Here is a 21,905-nt window from a genome sequence, read left to right as displayed (position 1 = left end):
ACGCTTAAATTTAGGACGGCGTAGATTCAGAGTTACGTCGGCGTATCTACTGATACGCCGGCGTAAAGCTACCTGAATCTAGCTATTAGAAGGAAAATCAAAGGAAAAGGTTAGTGAACCAGCAATGTACTAGCTTAAAGGAACCTATTTAGAAAATAAAAAACAAACCTTTACAACCCTTTTAAATCTACAGAATAGAACACCGTTGGAAGTTACAAGCTCTTGCAGCTGCTCTGTGCATGCACACAGGGACAGTTATTAAAAATGGCGACACGCTTAGCAGCTAATTGTCTTCTGCTAGAGGCATTTCACTGCACATGGTGAATTCTGGTTTCATTGGTATAAATGGTACGATTGGTATCTAGGTGCTTGGCTGTGGTGATGTTTTTTTTTTCATAATGTATGTATTTAGATTGTAAGCATAGGTATGCACGACCTATTGCATTATTGCACCACATACATAAACACACAGACACATACTATTATAAATGAATGTAAACAAACATTTTAAAATGTATTAAATGTGAACAATGTCAGTAGAGCAGTAGATTGTTGAAGACATCAATAGGGAAGTGGTGGGTGTCAGTAGTTTTTTATTTTTATTATTATTATTATTATTATTATTATTTTTTACACTTTTTTTTAATTATTCTTTATATATATTTTTTTACTATTTTTTTAGGAGCCCTGTTGGGGGACTTTGGTGAAATTTCAGGCGTCTAAACAAACTCCTGATGTCTCACTTTTAAGACAAAGAAAGGGGCTGAGGATATAGATTCCCCAGACCCTTTCTCTGCAGTCTCAGTTGCACTGCGTGGGGAGTGCTCTGTGCTGAGCAGAATCCCGTTCCTTCACAAACACAGTTTACTTTGCTTCAGTTATAAATGGACAAAATGACGATTGGTACAAATCACTCACTGTATTCATTCAGAAAAAGAAGGGGGTGGTAAATGACATACTAACACCAATTCAAATGCAGGTATTACACTGTTTTCAATGTAGTTTTGGATAGAGTAGGGAAGGGTTAAACTGTTAGTTCACCTTTTTAAAAAATTCTCTATGTAGTCCATGAACACTATTCCTTCCTCCTTATCTGATCAGCTCACCCTCCATCAACAGTCACTTTAAAAAAAAAATCTGACAGCCTCTCATGATTCAGTAATTAATAAACACGATGGGCCAGATTCACGTAGATCAGCGGATCTTTAGATCCGCTCGATCTACCTGATTTAAGATCCGCTCCCGCAAGTTTGCGAGGCAAGTGGGTAATTCACAAACCACTTACCTCCAAACTTGCGGCGGCGGATCGTAAATCCCCCAGCGGATTCAATTTCCGCGGCTAGGGGGAGTGCACTATTTAAATCAGGCGCGTTCCCGCGCCGATTTAAATGAGCATGCGCCGTCCGCGGAATTTCCCGGCGTGCATTGCTCCCACTGACGTCACTAGGACGTCAGTGGTTTCGACGTGAGCGTAACTAGCGACGCGCGGGTTTCTGAATCGGCGTACGCAAACGACGTAAATTTTTTTAAAAGCGACGCGGGAACGACGGCAATACTTAACATTGGCTGCGCCTCATGGAAGCAGGGGTAAGTATACGCCGGGAAAGCCGCTACGGAAACGTCGTAAGAACACTGCGTCGGGTCCGCGTACGTTCGTGAATTTGCGTATCTCGCTGATTTACATATTATTCAACGTAAATCAGCGGGAACACCCCCGGCGCCATTTTCAAATTGAAAATAAGATCCGACAGTGTAACACAGTGTAACACTGTCGGATCTTAGCCATATCTATGCGTAACTGATTCGATGAATCAGACGCATAGATAGGACCAGTTTAAGTCAGAGATACGACGGGGTATCAGGAGATACACCATCGTATCTCTTTGTGAATCTGGCCCGATCCCTTTATTTAAAAACAATATATAACCATTCACAAAATTAGTGCACTTCCAACCAGTGCACAAATAATATTGCCTCCTTTACCAATGAAGGTGTTGCCCCCTTAAGCAGCGACATCGGTACTGTGGGTACATCATTTTTCTTCTGGTGCCGAGCATGATGACGTCACCTAGCTCTGGCTCTGACATGTTTTGTCATGTGACCAGTGACTTCATCAAATGGGAAAAGCTGATCTTCTGAGTGGTTTTATATTGTTTTAAAAACAAGATCTCTTTTAAAAAGAGATATAGCTGGATTCAGAGAGAGTTAGGCCGGCGTATCAGTAGATACGCCGGCCTAACTCTGAATCTGCACCGTCGCAAATTTAAGCGTATTCTGGAAACCAGATACGCTTAAATTAGGCTAAGATACGAGCGGCGTAAGTCTCCTACGCCATCGTATCTTAGGGTGCAATTTTTCCGCTGGCCGCTAGGTGGCGCTTCCGTTGAGTTCGGCGTAGAATATGTAAATGACTAGATAGACGATTCACGAACGTACGCTTGCCCTTCGCAGTAAAGATACGCCGTTTATGTAAGGCGTTTTCAGGCGTAAAGTTATTCCATCAAATAGCTGGACTAGTCAATGTTAAGTATGGCCATCGTTCCCACGTCGAAAATTGAAAATTTTACGTTGTTTACGTAAGTCGTCCGTGAATGGGGCTGGACGTAATTTACATTCACGTCGAAACCAATACATCCTTGCGGCGTACTTTGGAGCAATGCACACTGGGATATGTACACGGACGGCGCATGCGCCGTTCATAAAAAACGTCAATCACGTCGGGTCACCACCCATTTACATAAAAAACGCCCCCCTCATCCTCATTTGAATTAGACGCCGCCCCATTTACGCTACGCCGCCGTAACTTAGGAGGCAAGTGCTTTGTGAATACAGCACTTGCCTCTCTAACTTACGGAGGCGTAGCGTATATGCCATACGCTACGCCTGCCTAACGTTGCGCCTGCCTACGTGAATCTGGCTAATAGTGTTTCCAATTAATGCACCACAAGAGGCTGTCTGATTTTTTTAAAGTGACTGTTGCTGGAGGGTGAGCTGACCAGATAAGGGGGAACGAGGACCACCTATTGATACATTTGGTGACTCCCTGGTGTGAATATCAGCCCTGGTATATGGGCAAGGCACATATTGACCTTACCATTGTGTAGGTCATAAATATAAGTAAGCAGTTTGTACAACAGATGGTGGCGGACACAGAGTGGTGAAAAAAAGAGGGACATTGCATGAATTTGGAGGAAATACGGTACATTTTTTTTGAATAATGTTCCTTTAATTATTTGCACTTGTTTGGGTGACATTGGACTTCTAAATAATCATGCAAACACTTTTTAGTGATATATTAATGTATTTTATTGAAGATATTAGTAGTATACCATAATGTTTATTTATTAGTTAGATCGATCATTTGATTATATCAATCAATTTTTATTTATTTTTGTTGTACTTGTTTTATATATCTACTTAGTGAATGGAGCACTGACATTATATAAAAATATTCATGTAATGGTCACATTGATTGTTTGAATATATTGATTGTTGTGTTGACCTGCACTTTTTTATACACAGTGTATGTGTATATCTATATCTATCTATCTATCTATCTATCTATCTATCTATCTATCTATCTATCTATCTATCTATCTATCTATATATATATATATATATATATATATATATATATATATATATATATAGTGTATTGGCTTAACATACCTTCATGTATTCAATATTTTTTCCCTGGGTAATTCCATTATATTTCATCCGTATTATTGTTTCCTATGTATTCTCTCCATGCCCTCCTGTGCCCTCTTGCCCCCCCCAAAAAAGTCCCTATTTTTTGGATATTTTGTGAAAGGGTCAGAATCTCTGTCAGTTTTTGTCTGTGTTTCTGCTAGTGATTTACCATTTATTTTTGTCCTGCTGACACCAAAGTCCCATTCCCACTTGACGATGTGGAATCGCAGGTGGAATTTCCACAATTCTGCGTGCAATTCCAAATCACATGGCCAGTTGGTACAAAAATTTATTCCAAATGGCACCCCAAACGCGGTGCAATTTTGCCACAATTGTCGAGTGACAGAATTGCACTGCAATTGTGGCAAAACATGACTTTTAAAATGGAGCAAAGCTTGTCACATCAGGAGCTCACATCAGGAGCTTTTTATGGAGCGACAAATGGGCATAGGGCAGCCCATTGAAGTAAATCCTGTGAAAATCACTCATGCAAAAAATCAAAACCGCAGAGGTGATCAAATAACAAAATCTTTGATGATCCCTAGGAGCACCATCAAATCTATCATAACTAAATGGAAAGAACATGGCACAACAGCAAACCTGCCAAGAGACGGCGGCACACCAAAACTCACGGACCTAGCAAGGAGGGCATTAATCAGAGAGGCAGCACAGAGACCTAAGATTACCCTGGAGGAGCTGCAAAGTTCCACAGCAGAGACTGGAGTATCTGTACAGAGGACGACAATAAGCCACACGCTCCATAGAGTTGGGCTTTATGGCAGAGTGGCCAAAAGAATGAGCAGGAAATCAAGTTCCGGCTATGCAAACTGTGAATGTTGTCCCAGTGATGGATGTGTGATCCAAAGTTTAACCAGTTCCCGACCCCCGCATGTACATATACGTCCACAATATGGCACGTACAGGCACATGGGCGTACACGTACGTCCTTGCCTATTAGCGGGTGGGGGGTCCGATCGGGACCCCCCCCGCTACATGCGGAGGTCGGGTCCGCTTGGGGAGCGATCCGGGACCACGGCGCGGCTATTTGTTTATAGCCGCTCCGTCGCGATCGCTCCCCGGAGCTGAAGAACGGGGAGAGCCGTATGTAAACACGGCTTCCCCGTGCTTCACTATGGCGGCGCATCGATCGCGTCATTCCCTTTATAGGGAAGACACGATCGATGACGTCATTCCTACAGCCACACCCCCCTACAGTTGTAAACACATACTAGGTGCACCCTAACTCCTACAGCGCCACCTGTGGTTAACTCCCAAACTGCAACTGTCATTTTCACAATAAACAATGCAATTTAAATGCATTTTTTGCTGTGAAAATGACAATGGTCCCAAAAATGTGTCAAAATTGTCCGAAGTGTCCGCCATAATGTCGCAGGCACGAAAAAAATTGCTGATCGCCGCTATTAGTAGTAAAAAAAAAAAAATTAATAAAAATGCAATAAAACTATCCCCTATTTTGTAAACACTATAAATTTTGCGCAAACCAATCGATAAACGCTTATTGCAATTTTTTTTACTAAAAATAGGTAGAAGAATACGTATCGCCTAAACTGAGGAAAAAAAATGTTTTTATATATGTTTTGGGGGGATATTTATTACAGCAAAAAGTAAAAAATATTGAATTTTTTTCAAAATTGTCGCTCTGTTTTTGTTTATAGCGCAAAAACTAAAAACCGCAGATGTGATCAAATACCACCAAAAGAAAGCTCTATTTGTGGGGGGAAAAAGGACGCCAATTTTGTTTGGGAGCCACGTCGCACGACCGCGCAATTGTCTGTTAAAGCGACGCAGTCCCGAACTGTAAAAACACCTTGGGTCTTTAGGCTGCATATTGGTCCGGGGCTTAACTGGTTAAAGGGGTTGTAAAGGTAAAAGTTTTTTTACCTTAATGCATCCTATGCATTAAGGTAAAAAAACATCTGACAGCACCGCCCCCCCCCCTCCGAGCCCCCATTTTACTTACCTCACCGTTTGAAAGTCCCGGGCGCGTGCTTGTCATCTTGTTCAGTTCCCAGCCTGGCCGTTGATTGGCTAGGCTGGGCGGATTGATAGCAGCGCAGCCATTGGCTGGCGCTGCTTTCAATCACAGCAGATGACGCAGCACGCCGGGGGGCGGGGCCTAGTGATACAGTCGGCGGCTATGGCCGCCGATGTATCACGGGAGCGCGCTCGCAAAAGCTTTCCACCATGCAAGGGAGCTCGCATTAACGTGGAAAGCTTTTGCGAGGAGGAGCCGAGACAGCCACCGAGGGACCCCAGAAGACACGGATTCGGGGCCACTCTGTGCAAAACGAGCTGTACAGTGGAGGTAAGTATAACATATTTGTTATTTAAAAAAAAAAAAAAAATTCTGCCTTTAGTGTCCCTTTAAGTTGTTGCCAGAACAGGAATTGAAGTAAAATCTTCCAATGGTGACACTTGTTCCAGTGACAACTTTCTAAAGCCTCGGATTTCCCACGGACAAATCCTTTGAATTTTGTCCGAAGGGCATTGGCCGTGAACTTGGTATGCATACAGATGGGAGAACTGTTTCCACATACATGAAAATTACGTGGCCAACCCTTTGGGCAACTTTTGCTAATGTTATGCTATAGTTAGCATTGGTTCATAGCATGTGTGTTTGTAGTTTCGATTTTTTTTGCGACAGACATTGTGTACACATGATCAGATAATCCGACAACATTTGTTGTCGTGCAGTTTTAAAGTACACTGTCCAACATTTATTGTCGGAAAAACTGAAAACAATTGTCCGATCGAGCATACAAACGGTCGGATTTTCTGACAAAACCGTGCCATCAAACATTTGATCATATGTACAGGCCTTTAGAGGGTATTTACGTCACTTTGAAGAGTTTTGCTATTTTTTCCCGTCATGCATACAGGACAGAAAGTGGTGGGAAATCTCTACAGTGGAAAACAAATAGCAAAATAAACCTGAAGGGTTTTTGCCATTCCTGATTCCATCCAAGATGTTACAAAAAAAAAATTGCTTTAGATATAATTACATTTTTGCCTTAAATGAAAGATAAAACATGATTGGCTGCTGTTGGCAACAACTCTCTTTACGTTCACTTTCTTTTCATCAGGTTGAATGAATGGGCCCACCGTGAGACAAGGGAGAAGGGCCTAGGAAAATCGTGAGAATCCGACAGTAGAGCTATTCTGAAACATGTAGGAGGGTAATTATGGAAAACACAATTAAAAGTTGTTTTCATTTAAATACTTACCAGCACCTGGTAGCATTTTCCATCCATAATTACAGTATATCATTCAGATTGGAACTCAGCAGGTGCTCACCATTGTTGACACTTAAGTCCTCGCCTTGAATAGGTTAAATGGACGCGATAAACAATGAGCTGTAGAAAATGCACGTTTCATAATGAAGAGCGGCTCTCATGGTTGGTTCTGTCTACATTTAGAGGTTTAATTTAGCAGGGGCTAAGCTTCCCGGGGTGAAGGAGATCGTGTGAGGACAGGGTAGTGCACGTACATTACAATGCATGGAATCCTAATATGTGGGAATAGAATCAGGTGTCCATACAAAAAAACACCAAGTAAACCTTTACATAAAAAATTATAATTAGAGGAGTTATATTTTAAAGTTCATGTTCACGCAAAAATAAAAAAAAAAAAAAAAAGGATAAAAAATGTTTATTTATTGGTTTGGTGTTGTATATCATTGTATATATGACTGCTGAGGAGAAGAGAATTGTATATTCAGCGGTTGAAGGGGAAGTTTGTATATAAGGCTGCCAGAGAGACAAATAAATATAATGCAACTTTTCTTGTTAGGAATAATATATTCCAATGAGAGATTTAACACAAGCCTGACACTTTGATTTGCAAACTAGGATAAATCCTCTTCACTACGGCATAGCAGATACTGTCAGAACTTACCTAGAAATGGTCCTCACTGCTATTTTGCTGCATGAAATGCTGGCACTGCCCAGATTTTGCATGTGAACACTCATGTTTGGCTCCATTAACATCTATGGGGGCTTACTGTGCATGTATGGAGGATGTAAACACCAGAGAGGACCATGGCTGTCATAAAAAAAAGTACCTTGAGGTGGGTGGGGGAGATTAGGTTAGATTAGGGCAGTGATCTCCAAACTGTGGCCTAGAGGCCAGATGTGGCCCTTTGCTTGCCTTTATCCGACCCTTGGGACACTTTTCCTCCCACTGACCTCAACAACGGGACACTATTCCTCGCACTGACACCAATGATGGTGCACTATTAATTCTACTAACACCAAGGATGGTGCAATATTCCTCCCAATAACACCAATGATGAGGCACTATTCCCCCCACTAACACCAAGGATGGTGCACTATTCCCCCCACTAACACCCATGATGGTGCACTATTTCTTCCACTAACACCAATGATGAGGCACTATTCCCCCCCACTAACACCAATGATGAGGCACTATTTCTTCCACTAACACCAATGATGAGGCACTATTTCTTCCACTAACACCAATGATGAGGCACTATTTCTTCCACTAACACCAATGATGGTGCACTATTTCTTCCAATAACACAGTGGTTCTCAACCTTCTAGTGCCGTGACCCCTTGATAACATTTTCCAAGTTGTGGGGACCCCTAACAGTAAAATAATTTTCGTAGCCTGGGTTGTCAACATCCAAGTACAGTAATTTGCGCCCTCAAACCCACGGACATTTTGCGCTCCCTGAATCCCTTCCACTCGTACAGTATTAAAACCCCTTATGGTACATTTTAGGATGTACAACTCTTTCTCTTTGATCTCCTTTCTTTCCCTTTTATCTCTCTTTATTCAAATTTCTTGTTTTTTTCCCCTATCCCTCTCCAGCCGTCTTTCTTGTTTCTTCTCTCTTTTTTTAAGTTCATCCCCCTCCTTTCCTCTATCTTCCATGTATTCTCTATTTGTATTCCTTCTCTTGCTCCTTGGGGGGGGGGGGGGGTTGAGATGATTGGCAGTGCTGGCGGGGAATTGGGATGAGTGGCAATGCTGGGGGGAGTTCTGATCAGCCAAAAAGGCTTGGAGAGCGGTGTGGACTTCAGAAACAGCCCAGGATTCGGGGACCCCAGGCAAATCATCATTCTACCCCTGAGGAGGTCCCGACCCCAGGTTGAGAACCACTGCACTAACACCAATGATGAGGCACTATTCCCCCCACTAACACCAATGATGGTGCACTATTCCTTGCACTAACACCAATGACGGGGTACTATTCCTCCAACTAACACCAATGATGGGGCACTATTCCTCCCACTGATACCAACAATGCCCAGTGTATTCCCACTGACACCTGGACAATTTCTACTTTCAATGGCCTAAATCCAGCCCCCTAAAGTCTGATGGACAAGTGACTATTCTGATACCTCCTTAGAACCAGTATGTCTGGACAGTATGATCATCTGCTTGACACCATCCACAGGCAGCTTAACTCTTCAATACGGAAGTTGAATTCAAATACTTCCAGTTTCTTTAACTATAAAAACACAGTGCCTTTCCTAAGCTCTCTCTGCAAAGAACACTGACTGAGGGAACATGGAGGAAGCAGGGAGGGTCTAGCTAGAGATGGACTAATACTAGCACTAAACAGGAGGGGAGGGCAGAGGTAGATGCCAAACCACACAGTAAATAAGTTTTAGTGACCCTAAACTGCCGGAAGATGTCAGAATACTACAGAATCAAATACAGTTCAATGCAAAAAAATAAAAAAATACATATAGGTAGGACAGAACATCCCTATTATCTCTGAACCACTGGTGCTGAAAAGACTTCAAGAAAGTTGGTCTGGACAGGAACACACGTTGGCCCGGATTCACAGACACTGGCGCATATTCATGCCGCAGTAGCAGATCTCCTATGCCGACGCAGCGCAGAGAGGCAAGCACTGAATTCACAAAGCCAGTGCTTCCAAATCTGCGCTGGGTTTCCAAGGCGTAAGTCGGCGTAAGTGGAAGTGGGCGTGCGCCATGCTAATGAGTGAGTGAAAAACTTATATAGCGCTGCACATGCGAACTAAATCGCCTCTGGGTGCTCGTTTGTCCATTTCTCCTTTGAACTCAAAAGAGATGGGTTTTGATCTTTCTCCTAAAGGCCAAGTGATTCTCCTCCAATCGAATGCTGGTTGGTAAAGCGTTCTATAGTCTGGGGCCCTGGAGCGCAAATCTTCGTTCCCTCTTGGACTTGTATCTGGCTTTGGGTATTTGGAGTAGATTTTGATTGGTGGATCGCAGAACGCGATTGGAGTTGTGAGCTTTTAGTTTTTCGCATTGATATTGGGGGGCATTTCCCAGAATACACTTATGCGTCAGACAGAGTGCTTTAACTATACACTGAAATGCTGTTTTAAAGTAACCATCTGGTCAGTGGCGGCTGGTGCTCAAAATTTTTGGGGGGGCGCAAACGAAGAAAAAAAAATCGCAGCCTCACTGTGCCCATCAAATGCAGCCACTGTTCCATCAATTCGCACCACTGTGCCATGCCATCAAACGCAGCCACTGTGCCATGCCATCAAATGCAACCACTGTGCCATGCCATCAATTGTGGTCACTGTGCCATCAATTGTCACCACTGTGCCATGCCATCAAATGCAGCCACTGTACCATGCCATCAAATGCAGCCACTGTGCCATGCCATCAATTGTGGTCACTGTGCCAATTGTCACCACTGTGCCCTTTAATTGTCGCTGTGCCAATTGTCCCCACTGTGTCACTGTCCAGTCATCCATCCACCTCGGAGCTTTATATAACCTGCTGGGACTTGTAGTTCTCCATCGTCTCCTGGGGCTCAGGTGCATGCAATCCATCATCTTTGTCTAGTTTTTCTCACTGCTGGGACTTGTAGTCCCATAGATGGTGGATTGCATGCACCTGAGCCCAGGAGAAGATGGGGAACTACAAGTCCCAGCAGGTTATAATATAAGACACCCATCCACCTAGGAGCCTTATATTATAACCTGCTGGGACTTGTAGTTCCCCATCTTCTCCTGGGCTCAGGCTGCTGACAGCTGGCATTTCACCCATAATATGCATTGCATTGAACATTAAAAATCATTATCAGTGACAACCGCCCAGAAACTTTCAATAAGCAGGGGGGGGGGGTCCTGACGGCCGCCTATTCGGCCAGATGGTACATTAAAAAAGTTTTAATAAGTGGGGGGGTTAGTGCTGGAGGGTGCCGCGATTTTGCCCGAAAATATATTTCTCACATGGGGGACTGGGGGGGAAGGCATGGCTTCAGTTAGTTCCCTACCTCTTTGCAGCAGATCCTCTCACTCAGGCCGTGCGTGTTCTATTGAGCTGCAGCGCTGAGGTCACTTCCTGTGCTTGGAGACTGTGAAAGAAAGCACCGCCCACTGGGGATGTGAAATAGTTCTATGCACTGTGTGCACTCACTGCACCCGCCCGGCCATAATACAGGCCATCGCTCCGGAAATAGTGGCGCGTCGGTTTGCGCCACAAAGGCATATTTTAGCTGCCAATGTAGCGCCGCGTCTGCAATTGCACAGACGTAGCTCTACCCAAACCGCACTATGCCCGGCGCCCGGTGCCGGGACACAGTGCACATAAGGATTTTTTTTTTTTCGTTTTTTTAAAGGGACATGTTTAAAAAAAAAAAAAAAAAGTTTTTTTTTTTTTTTTTTTCTGGCTGGGGGAGGGGGGGCGGCGCCCGGGCGCCCCCTATGGACGGGCCGCCACTGCATCTGGTGAGTGTTTTCCCCGAAGGGGACCCCATATCCCCCCACGTGGTGAATTCCTTATTGGTGATTGGAGCACATACTGTTGATACTTCTGATCTGGTCATCCCACACAGCTTATACATCAAACCAGGGGTTTGCAGCGCTGCTGCAGGACTATTCACAAGCTCTGTACGGGCTGGTTTTATTTTTCTGCTTTTACATATGGACTATTTTATTTAAGCAGCTACTTTTATTGTTTATATTGTGTTTTATTGGGACAGATTTTATCTCTTGGACTTTCAGACTCATCCTAAGCGCAGGGTTGTACTATAAATAGGGGGGCCAGTGATTAGTACTTTTGCACATTAAGCGATTTGGTACGTTGGGAGTCCGAGGTAGAGGGCATTTGCATAGTCCAGTCTGGAGTTAACAATTGTTCCCACCACGACTGCAGTGTCCTCTTTGGGAATAAATGGAATAGGTATGCGTAGTAGGCGCAGCAGATGGTGAGATCCGCTGACTACTGCCCCTATTTGTGCATCCATTGTCATGTAGGTGTCGAAGATGACTCTGAGACTTTTGACTTTGGTGCTAGGGGTGATGATTTGGCCCAGAATGGGCAGAGGTGTCCGAGTTGTTGCAAGTTGATTCTTTCAATTGGCGTGAAACAGGAGAAGTTCTGTTTTCGATCCGTTGAGTTTAAGATAACTCTTTGTCATCCAGTTTTCTATCAAAGAGAGGGATTTCTCTAGACCGAGATGATGATCCTTTTTGTTGCAGATGTGAAAGTACAGTTGTGTGTCATCTGCATAAGAGTGGTAAAGTAGCTTTTGGCTACTGATGATTTCAAAGAGAGGGCGGAGATAGATATTGAACAACACCGGCGATAGGGGGGATCCTTGAGGGACTCCGCATGACACTGTGCGTTTTTCAGAAGTGAAAGGTCCCAATTTCACTATTTGTGATTGGTTTTCCAAAAAGGAGGAGAACCAGGATAGATCACATTCCACGACTCTGGCTACTTCAGCTAGCCGAGTCAGTAGTAGTTTGTGGTCTACCGTGTCGAAAGCTGCACTTAGGTCCAACAGTACCAGAAGAGAAGATTCTACTTCGTCTGCGGCCTCGAGAGCATCATCCCATATTTTGAGCATTGCTGTTTCTGTCCCGTGACCGGGACGGAAACCCGATTGAAAAGGATCGAGCAAATTATGGGTATCTAGATGCTGTTGCAGCTGTTGTACCACTACTTTCTCCATTACCTTGGAGAGGACGTTTAGGCCTGTTATGGGACGACAATGTTTTGGGTCTTTGGGGTCGAGGGTGGGTTTCTTTAAAGTGGATCTCCACCCAAAATTAAACATGATCGCATAAATAATAGTTCTCCTAAAGAATGCTGAAACCGATATTTTTAATTAAAATAGTATTTACTGTACCATTAAACTGCATGGGCTTCCGGTCTGCCTCCCTCTGTTTTTTTGTCTGGTTTCTCTTAGTTTCCTGTCCCGCTTAGTGTCTTCTGGGAGCTTGTGTCATATTCTGGGAGCTGGATATCGTATTCTCCCCTGTTAGACAAAATATTGCGCGATTTCGAGGAAGTGACGCGCGATTGTGATGCGCAACACAGACGCCAAAGCCGCTGGTGCCCATTGCTTGTGCGCATGCGCAAGATCTAGCGGTGGATGCTGGGACATCAGGATCCACCGCAACAAGGAAGTGCCGGGCTGTGGGCTTATGCCCACAGTTAAAATGGTGCAGAAACCAGAAGGAGGAATATAACTTTTTATTTCAGACTGTATAGCAGCGGAGCGGGTGGGGAAGACAGGACACGTGAGTTGCGCAAGTTAGGGTAATTTAACTTTTAAATAGCCATTCACAAAAAAACATTTTTGGCGTGGAAGATCCGCTTTAAGATGGGTTTGATTATGCCCTGCTTCAATTGGGAGGGCACTATGCCTTCCTTGAAGGACTGGTTTATAAGTTGCGTGATAGGGGGTGCCAGGATATCGGCACATTCCTTCAGCAGTTTAGTGGGGATGATATCATTAGGCGCTGTGCTGTTTCGCAGAGTACCGATGATATTTTTAGTGGCCTCGATGGGGATGGGTTTAAGAGTGAACTTTGTTGATTGCGGTGAGTTTATGTGGGTATTGGGCGAATGATTGAGGGCGGGGTTAAAGGGGGTACTGTTTTGCTGAATGGTTTCACGGATTTCTTCAATTTTGTTAATGAAGTAATCCGATAATTCATTGCAAAATTCTTGGGTATCAGAATTGGGGGCTTCAAGACAGACTGGATTTATGGTCTGGGTGACCAGCTTGAAAAGTTCACGAGGGCGGTTTAGGGCGTTGGTGATGGTATTGGAAAAATGCATTTTTTTGGCTTTGAAGATTTCTTTGTGGTATTTTTTTGTTATTGCCTTGTAAATGGTGTGGTTTTCCTCTGAAGAACTTCTTTTCCAGGCGGCTTCCGCTCTTCTGCGCTCTTGCTTCAACAAGGACAGCTGGTCGTTAAACCAGCTGGAGTTGTTTTTTCAGATGCAGGTTTTGCGTTTTGGCGCTACTAAGTCGGCTGACTGTAGTAGAGCTGTGTTGATGGCATCCAGGGTTTCTGTGGCTGTTTGATGTAGTTGGATTGTTTTTATTTTGTTCCCTAATGTAGTTTTGAAGAGCTCCGAATGGAGCTTCTTCAGAGATCTAGTCCAGTGTGTTGTCACCGGTTTTAGCCTTTTTGTTAAGGGGGTCTTTTTGGTAATTATGAATTTAATTACATGGTGGTCAGTCCATGGCAACGGCTCATTTTTCAGATTGTTTATTTCCAGATCTTGTCTGAAAATAGGATCGAGCGTATGCCCTGAAGTATGTGTGGGACCACATACTAGTTGTTGCAGCCCTAATACTTCCAAATGGTTGATGCAGGCGTCGGCAACGGGATCCTGTGAAGAGTTGGCCCAGAGGTTAAAATCCCCGAGCAGCAGAAGATGTTTGCTGTTTAGGGTATAAGTGGACATAAACTCTGTCAAAGGTGGGAGAAACTGCGATTTTGGACCCGGTGGTCTATAGCAGAGTAGAATATGAACTGTTTCCTGGGGATTAGTTTGCAGTTGCAGAGTGAGGGTTTCCATGAATGGAAGAGGGTTTTGAAAGACTGGTTTAGTGATCGCGAGGTGAAGCTTGTGGATCACCGCCAGGCCTCCTCCTCTTTGCCCCACTCTGTTTTCAGTTATAATACGATAGTTTTCTGGCACCAGTTCTCCAAGAATAGTGTTACTGTCGGCTGTAAGCCAGCTTTCTGTGATAAAGAGGCAGTCTAAATCATATTGTAGGATGAAATCATGGATTTCTAGTCGATGTTTTACTGACGATCTTGTGTTGATCAAAGCACATGATGTGTTTGGGCTGGGGTAAGTGGCTGAAATTTTTGACAGTCGATCGTCGATCGATTCTCAACAGGTGCTCAATTCTTAGAGCTTTTTTGGTGACGGCTGGCAATATTGCGGCAAATGGCTTTAGACCCCAAATGGTTTCTGCAGAGTATCTCAGATTAACCATAGTCGCCGAATGCCGGGGGGGGGGGGGGGGGGGACAGGTGTTTATGGGGGATGGCTAGGTGAAGAAAGATTCAACTAAATCCTCTCTCCCTGGTTGATCCAGAGGAAGGCAAAAAAACCCTAGCCGTGCTATGCCAATGTGCAGCGGCCGGGGAAAAAATTCCTTCCTGATCCCTCAAGGGCGATCGGGCGAACCCTAGATCAACCCTAGATCAAGTGCTAAAGAGGAGGGCAGAATGAGGGGGGGGGGGGGATATCCTCCCTCCTGACTTCAACCGGTGGAGCCAATTCCCAGTTTTTGGGTTGTGGGGGAGGGAGGGGGGGGGGGGTGAGTGAATAAGGATGCCCCAGTGCTGGAGTGTATCAAGCTGGCTACCGACCGAGGTCAGGGGCCCAGCCTAAGGCTGTGTGGCTGGGTGGATCATGCAGGATGGGGGTTTGTGGGTACCTGAGAGACTCGCTAATACAAATGCACGCCACAGTTTTCACATATTTATTTCACTTCACAATTATGTGCTACTTTGTGTTGGTCTATCACATAAAATCCCAATAAAATACATTTACGTTTTTGGTTTTAACATGACAAAAGATGGAACATTTCAAGGGGTATAAATACTTTTTCAAGGCACTGTACAATGGGAATTTGGAGCACATAGGGCTACACTATTTTACAAAGTATTTTAAAAGAAGTATGAAAAAAAAAAAAACCTTGTACGCACCTAGATTTATGCAGCATCTATCCGTGTGCAGTGAGAACTGATCGATCAAATACAATTGACAGCTCAGTTCTCCCCTCTGGTCTGAGCAGAGAGCCATGACCTTGTCTGCTCTGCCACTCCAGCGCTCACTGGAGTGCTGGACTAAGGAGGGGAGGGAGCAGCTGGCAAAGTCTTCCAGTGGTGCAGCTGAGAGGCGGAGCCATCTGCTGATCGAGGCATGTGGGTGTATAAAAACTAAGGGGTAGATCCACATACCTGGGCGCATTGATACGCTGGGCGCAGCGTATCTAAGATACCCTACCCTGCCGCAACTTATATATATTTTTTCAAATCCACAAAGAATTTGCGCCGTAAGTTACGGTGGCGTAGTGTATCTCTGGCGGCGTAAGGGCGCGGAATTCAAATGGATGTAATGGGGGCGTGTTTTATGTTAATACGTCGTGACCCGACGTAAACAACGTTTTTTTTTAACTGCGCATGCGCCGTCCCTGGGGGTATCCCAGTGCGCATGCTCGAAATTAAACCGGAACCAGCCAATGCTTACGACGGTGATGTCATTCTACGCAAATTCCTATTCACCAACGACTTACGCAAACGACGTAAAAAATTCAAAATTGTACGTGGGAACGACGGCCATACTTAACATTGAGTACACCTCATAACAGCAGCTTTAACTATACGCCGGAAAAAGCCGAACGAAAACAACGTAAAAAAATGCGCCGGCCGGACGTACGTTCGTGGATCGCCGTAAATAGCTCATTTGCATACTCAACATGGATTTCGACGGAAACGCCACCTAGCGGGCGCTGAAAAATTGAATCTAAGATCCGACGGCGTACTAAGACGTACGCCTGTCGGATCGATCCCAGATGCCGTCGTATCTTGTTTTGTGGATACAAAACAAAGATACGACGCAGGAAATTTAAAATTACGCCGGCGTATCAATAGATACGCCGGCGTAATCCTTTTGTGGATCTGCCCCCTAATCTTTTCCTGGCTCAGTCTTCCAGTGGTGCAGCTGAGAGGTGGAGCCATCTGCTGATCCAGGCATGTGGGTGTGTAAAATCTAAATCTTTTCCTTGCTTGGACCGGCTGAGTGGTATCAGCTGACAGCGGGCTTTAGCTCACTGCCGGCTGAAAAACGGGTCACAGGAGTGCAGATCGAACTGCATTTTTCTGCAACAGATGTACATTAATGGTATATTGTTACATAGGGGAGTTGGAATTTAGAAAGAAAAAAAAGTGAACTTTTAAGTGCAAACCCAGGGACAGGGACCTCCCGGGTTCTCAGAACCGTTAGAGCTCAGGCACCAGCCATTGCAGACTGTTGGGTGCATGGGCACAGCGCCTCCCCCAAGCACCCATCACACTCATACCTGCAGAGTTGCCAGGTTGATTACATACCTCCCAACTTTTTGAGATGGGGAATGTGGGACACCTATTAGCAAAAGATAGTCAAACCCATAATTCTTGTTTTTTACCACTACTATTCCTTTATGCTGGCTTTTGAAATTTACTAATTCAGCAATTTAGAAATTGGATGAAAGGTTTAGCGCTGGGAAACACCTTTTGAAAGATAAATAAGACATTTTGTATACAAATATATAGATCAGACCAAAATGAGAGACAAATGAGGAGGAAAGAAGGGCAGAGGGACTTTGTTCCAAATCAGGGACAGACCCTTTGAAATCAGGGACATTTGGGAGGTATGTGATTTTACTATCTTTCCGACAATAACTTGCATATTGGGCTTTAAAATGAGCACTTTTGAATTAGAATGTTCGAGTCCCATTGACATCAATGGGGTTCTAAATGTTCACGCAAACGTTCGGTCCGTTCGAAGGTTCTGGTGTGAACCGAACGGGGGGGTGTTCGGCTCACCCCTAGTTCCTCCCTTCTTGCTCCTTCGTGATTGGAGGAGGTTCTCTTAATTCTGTAAAGGTGTTTTACCTTATTAGTGCTGTGACCCAGAACTTTCTTCTTTCTTGCCTAGGCGAGAATGACATAGCACCCCTCACTGCTCCCTGGGATGCCAACGTCACACATCAGAGGTGGCAGTGCCCTGCAGTGGAGCACCTATAGGTTGTAGATTTCCCTATGCAAGGTAACACGTGCTGAAACTATCTACATGATTGTATATATTTCTGCCAGGTCCAAAGACAGTACAGCATGGATAGCAGTAACATTCTCAGAAGTTCTAACTCTTCCCTACTCTACTGTAAATGTGTAATTCTTTTCCTCCATGCCTGTAGGGAGTCTTGAACTGACTGTTTCCAATTCATTAAAGATTCTGCAAAATGGTAATTAGAAGACGTTAAATGGATTGTGATTTTTACCAACTTGCATAAGGTAAGGTTTGGAATTTTCGATTGAATGGCTAGGATCTCCTTTCAGTCCAGTAACGGGATGTGCTACTCTTCCACAATATGGCATTTATTAATGATCTAAACAATCCTTCAGAATTTCCAAACAAAAGTCAAAATACTATTTACTGAAATTCGGAAAGAAAAATAAGCACAGATGTTAAAGGATATACAGTGAGATTTGAATCAAAGAACATAAACTACTACATTACTGAACGTGTATTCACAGAACACCCAATGGCCTGTTTTCATCCCCTTATATTCCAAATACTTTTCCTAGAAAGCTTAAAAAGACTAAGAACAATACAACAAAGTACGGCATGCAAGCCGGAAAACCACTAAACGGAAAGTCACAGAAAACAGAATTCCAAGACAGTAAGCCGTTTCTGTTTTCCATTATGCCTGCAGCCCAGTGCTGGTTTTCTTCCTCTCTCTATATAAAGCCAGCTATGGCTGGTAAAATGGGCCGGTTCCTCTGGTACTGGCTACTACACAATTACTCCCACTCCTGCCACTACTTGAAACCAATCAGAAAGCAGAAAAAGCATTTATGTGCACCCTTCCGAATTCTGGTTTCACTTACTAAGAACTTTCCATACTTAGGAGTAAACCTTTCCCTACAAAGCTAAACTCTATTCCCCCACCACCTCCTACCAACAACACCCCATTGGCCATTAAAGTGTTATTAATTTTTTTTTTTTTTTTATTAAAATAGCAGCCATGTCTGTACTTACCCGCTCTGTGCAATGCTTTTGCATAGAGCAGCTCTAATCCTTTTCTTCTGTGGTCCCCGGCCGGCGCTCCAGACCACTCCTCTTTGGCGGGTGTCCCCAGGGAAAGCCACTTTCCATTGAGCACCCGATTACTCCTGAGCTGCCTTGCCACGCCCATTACTCCAGTGTCACAGCATTTGATTGACAGCAGTGGGAGCCAATGCCCTAAGAGGAGTGAGACAGCGGGTCTTGTGTACGTCACTGGATTGAATCGGAATCAGGTAAGAAAAGGGGGGGGGGGCTTCAGCACAAAAGGTTTTTCATCAGGTTTTTCATTTAATCATGCATTAAGGGGAAAAACCTTAAAGGGTCACTAAAGGATTTATTTTTTTTAACTAAATAGCTTCCTTTACCTTACTGCAGTCCTGTTTTCATGTCCTCATTGTTCGTTTTTGCTATGATGTTGCTGTAATCAAGGAGGTGTGATTGCTGTGTGTCTTAAACCCCTCAGAACCACCAATCACTTTCGTTTTACAAACCATCACTGCCCTCTATTGGCCGTGTGTCTCTGTACTTCACAGAAGCATGAAACTAGATGCATAAACAAAACTAAAACTACAGGTACATTATATGATTGATTTTTATCTATTTTTAATAATTTTTAAAAGGAATCAGTCAGTGGCGGTTCGTCCATAGAGAGCGCTGGAGCGCCGCCCCCTCTGGCTCTCACCGCCACTGAGTCTAATAACATAGATTCATGCATTGCACGAATCTATGTTATTATCGCCGCTGCCGCTGTTCTATTCAGATGGTCGGCGCTCATGTCCGGCCATCTGAATAACGGCAGCTGGTTGGCTGTACGGAAGTGCCTATCAGAGCCAACGGCTCTGATGGGCTTTTCCGAGTACAGCCCTCGGAAGCTTATACAAGGAACGCACTAGGGATGCGCTCCTTGTATAAGACTGACAGGTGTCTCAGCCAATCAGGTTGGCCTATTCTGGCTACCGGTAACCTGATTGGCTGAGACGCCTGTCAGTCATCGAGGGCGGTAGAAGACATCGAGGGACGTGGATGGCTGACTCCAGTAAAGGTTAGTGCCAGGGGGGGGGGGCACTTTACAGGGCACAGCGGCGACATCAATGGGCACAGTGGCGACAATAGGCACAGTGGGGACAATGGGCACAGTGGGGACAATTAAAGGGCACAGTGGTGACAATTAAAGGGCACAGTGGTGACAATTGATGGCACAGTGGCTGCGTTTAATGGCATGGCACAGTGGTGCAAATTGATGGCACAGTGGCTGTGTTTGATGGCATGGCACAGTGGTGACAATTGATGGCACAGTGGCTGCATTTGATGGGCACAGTGAGGCTGCAATTTTTATTTTCGTTTGCGCCCCCCCAAAAATGTTGAGCACCAGCCGTCACTGGAATCAGTTAACCATTATGTCTCTATACCCTGTAAACAGTCATTTCAGCAAAAACAAATGTTTCCTTTACAACTCCTTTAAGGCTTTAGAACCACATTATTGGTGCTTCTATTGGACAGGTAAGTCAGACATGCAAGGCTTAAAGTCACACAATAGAATACATGCACCAAAGTCCAGTCATGTCTAAAGAAAATAACAATATCACTTAAGTATCTTCTTAGCAAAACTTGCAACTTCAAAGCTGAATTCTGGGGAAAGTAACCCCCCCCCCCCTTTGCAGCAGGGACACATGTGTACTGCAAGGCATAAACGCTCATTTATGTCTAGGGTATGTAAAAAGCTGTTTTACTTACCAGATCCTTTTCACAGCATTCTCCACTGCATTGCTAGACTGGTCCTAGTAGCCTTTTCTTCCCTACACTCTGGTGGTTGGATGCTCTCTGACGTCATCGAAAGATCAATAACCCCTTAAGCAAACATGTTTGGGCCCAAATCAGGTGTTGGAGTGCTAAGACAAAGTTCATCCAAAGCCAGATATAGGTGTCTGCACTGTGTCCCAGGCAAATAACACTGTTCCTCTTTATTAGGGTGTAGTGGGGTTTGGCTAGAGGCCTCTCACCATCTCCTGGGGTGACAGTTGGTCCTCTTTTTGTTCTCCGTCAGATCACCAAAGTTGGCAGCAGGAACATTCTCCCCAACAATCAGGCTGTGGCGCCAGTCAGCAACAGTGGCGTTCTCATAAACCAGGAGATGTCCATTACTCTCTGACTTGCTGTGTCCCTGATACAGTGGCCAGCATTCTGCTAACAGCCTGCTGCATCGTTTTTCTCCCACAATGTCCTCACCACATCCTCTTTTGAACCTGGGAACAGACCTTATTTTTCCTCTTTCCAGAGTCCTAGTAATACTGGGATGTGTAGTCCTAATGCCAATCTGAAACACTGGCCCAGTCTGTCCGGGGGTTACATCCCCCACAAGTGTCCAGGGCTGGACTGGGACAGAAATTTGGCCCTGGACTTTATCAAGACTGGCCCATTTTGACAGGTCTCTTCCATGACGGCCAGACAATTCCCGCACCCCCCCCCCCCCGGCCACCCAAGCCCCCTCTCCCCCTTCACTAGCTGTTCTACTTTATTAGAGTAGAACGGCTGGTACTGGTACTCTTTTAGGCAGTACCAGTGGGGAAGCTAGACATTATTTCACCCGGGGCAAAGAATCAGTTTGGTGCCCCCCTTATGAGACAAGATTAGGCAGAAGGGAGAAACTCCCAGTCCATAGCTGTTGAGTCAGCTGTCTGTCCCCTCCCCCCATGCTCCTCTGTCGTCCCCCCTGCTCCTCTGGTCCTCCCCCTGCTTCTTTGTTCCCCCCAGGTGAGCGCTGCGGGGAGGGAGAGACAGAGGAGCGGAGGGGGCGGCAGTCCGCTGTCACTGAAGCCGGCCCACTGAGCCATCGGCCCACCGGGAAACTCCCTGTAGTCCCAATGGCCAGTCCATCCCTGCAAGTGTCAATTCCTCCCATCAGGCACTTGTCCCAGGATGCACAGGAGTCCATATGCCCTACCTCTGTGTCTTTTTTTCAGCTAATAATAATCCTTCCAGCATACATATTGGCTCACCCAAGGGTTAAAGACACTCCATAGCCAATCATTTTTTATGGTCTTCCCTAAAATGGTCACTGCAGCTCAGCATTGAAGACAACCCTTCTAGTGTCACAGGAACAACACTTCCAAACAGGAAAAAACATTTGTAACT

This window comes from Rana temporaria, chromosome 2 (assembly GCF_905171775.1).
Source record: "Rana temporaria chromosome 2, aRanTem1.1, whole genome shotgun sequence".
Lineage (NCBI taxonomy): Eukaryota > Metazoa > Chordata > Amphibia > Anura > Ranidae > Rana > Rana temporaria.
Note: the sequence above shows the minus strand (reverse complement) of the source record.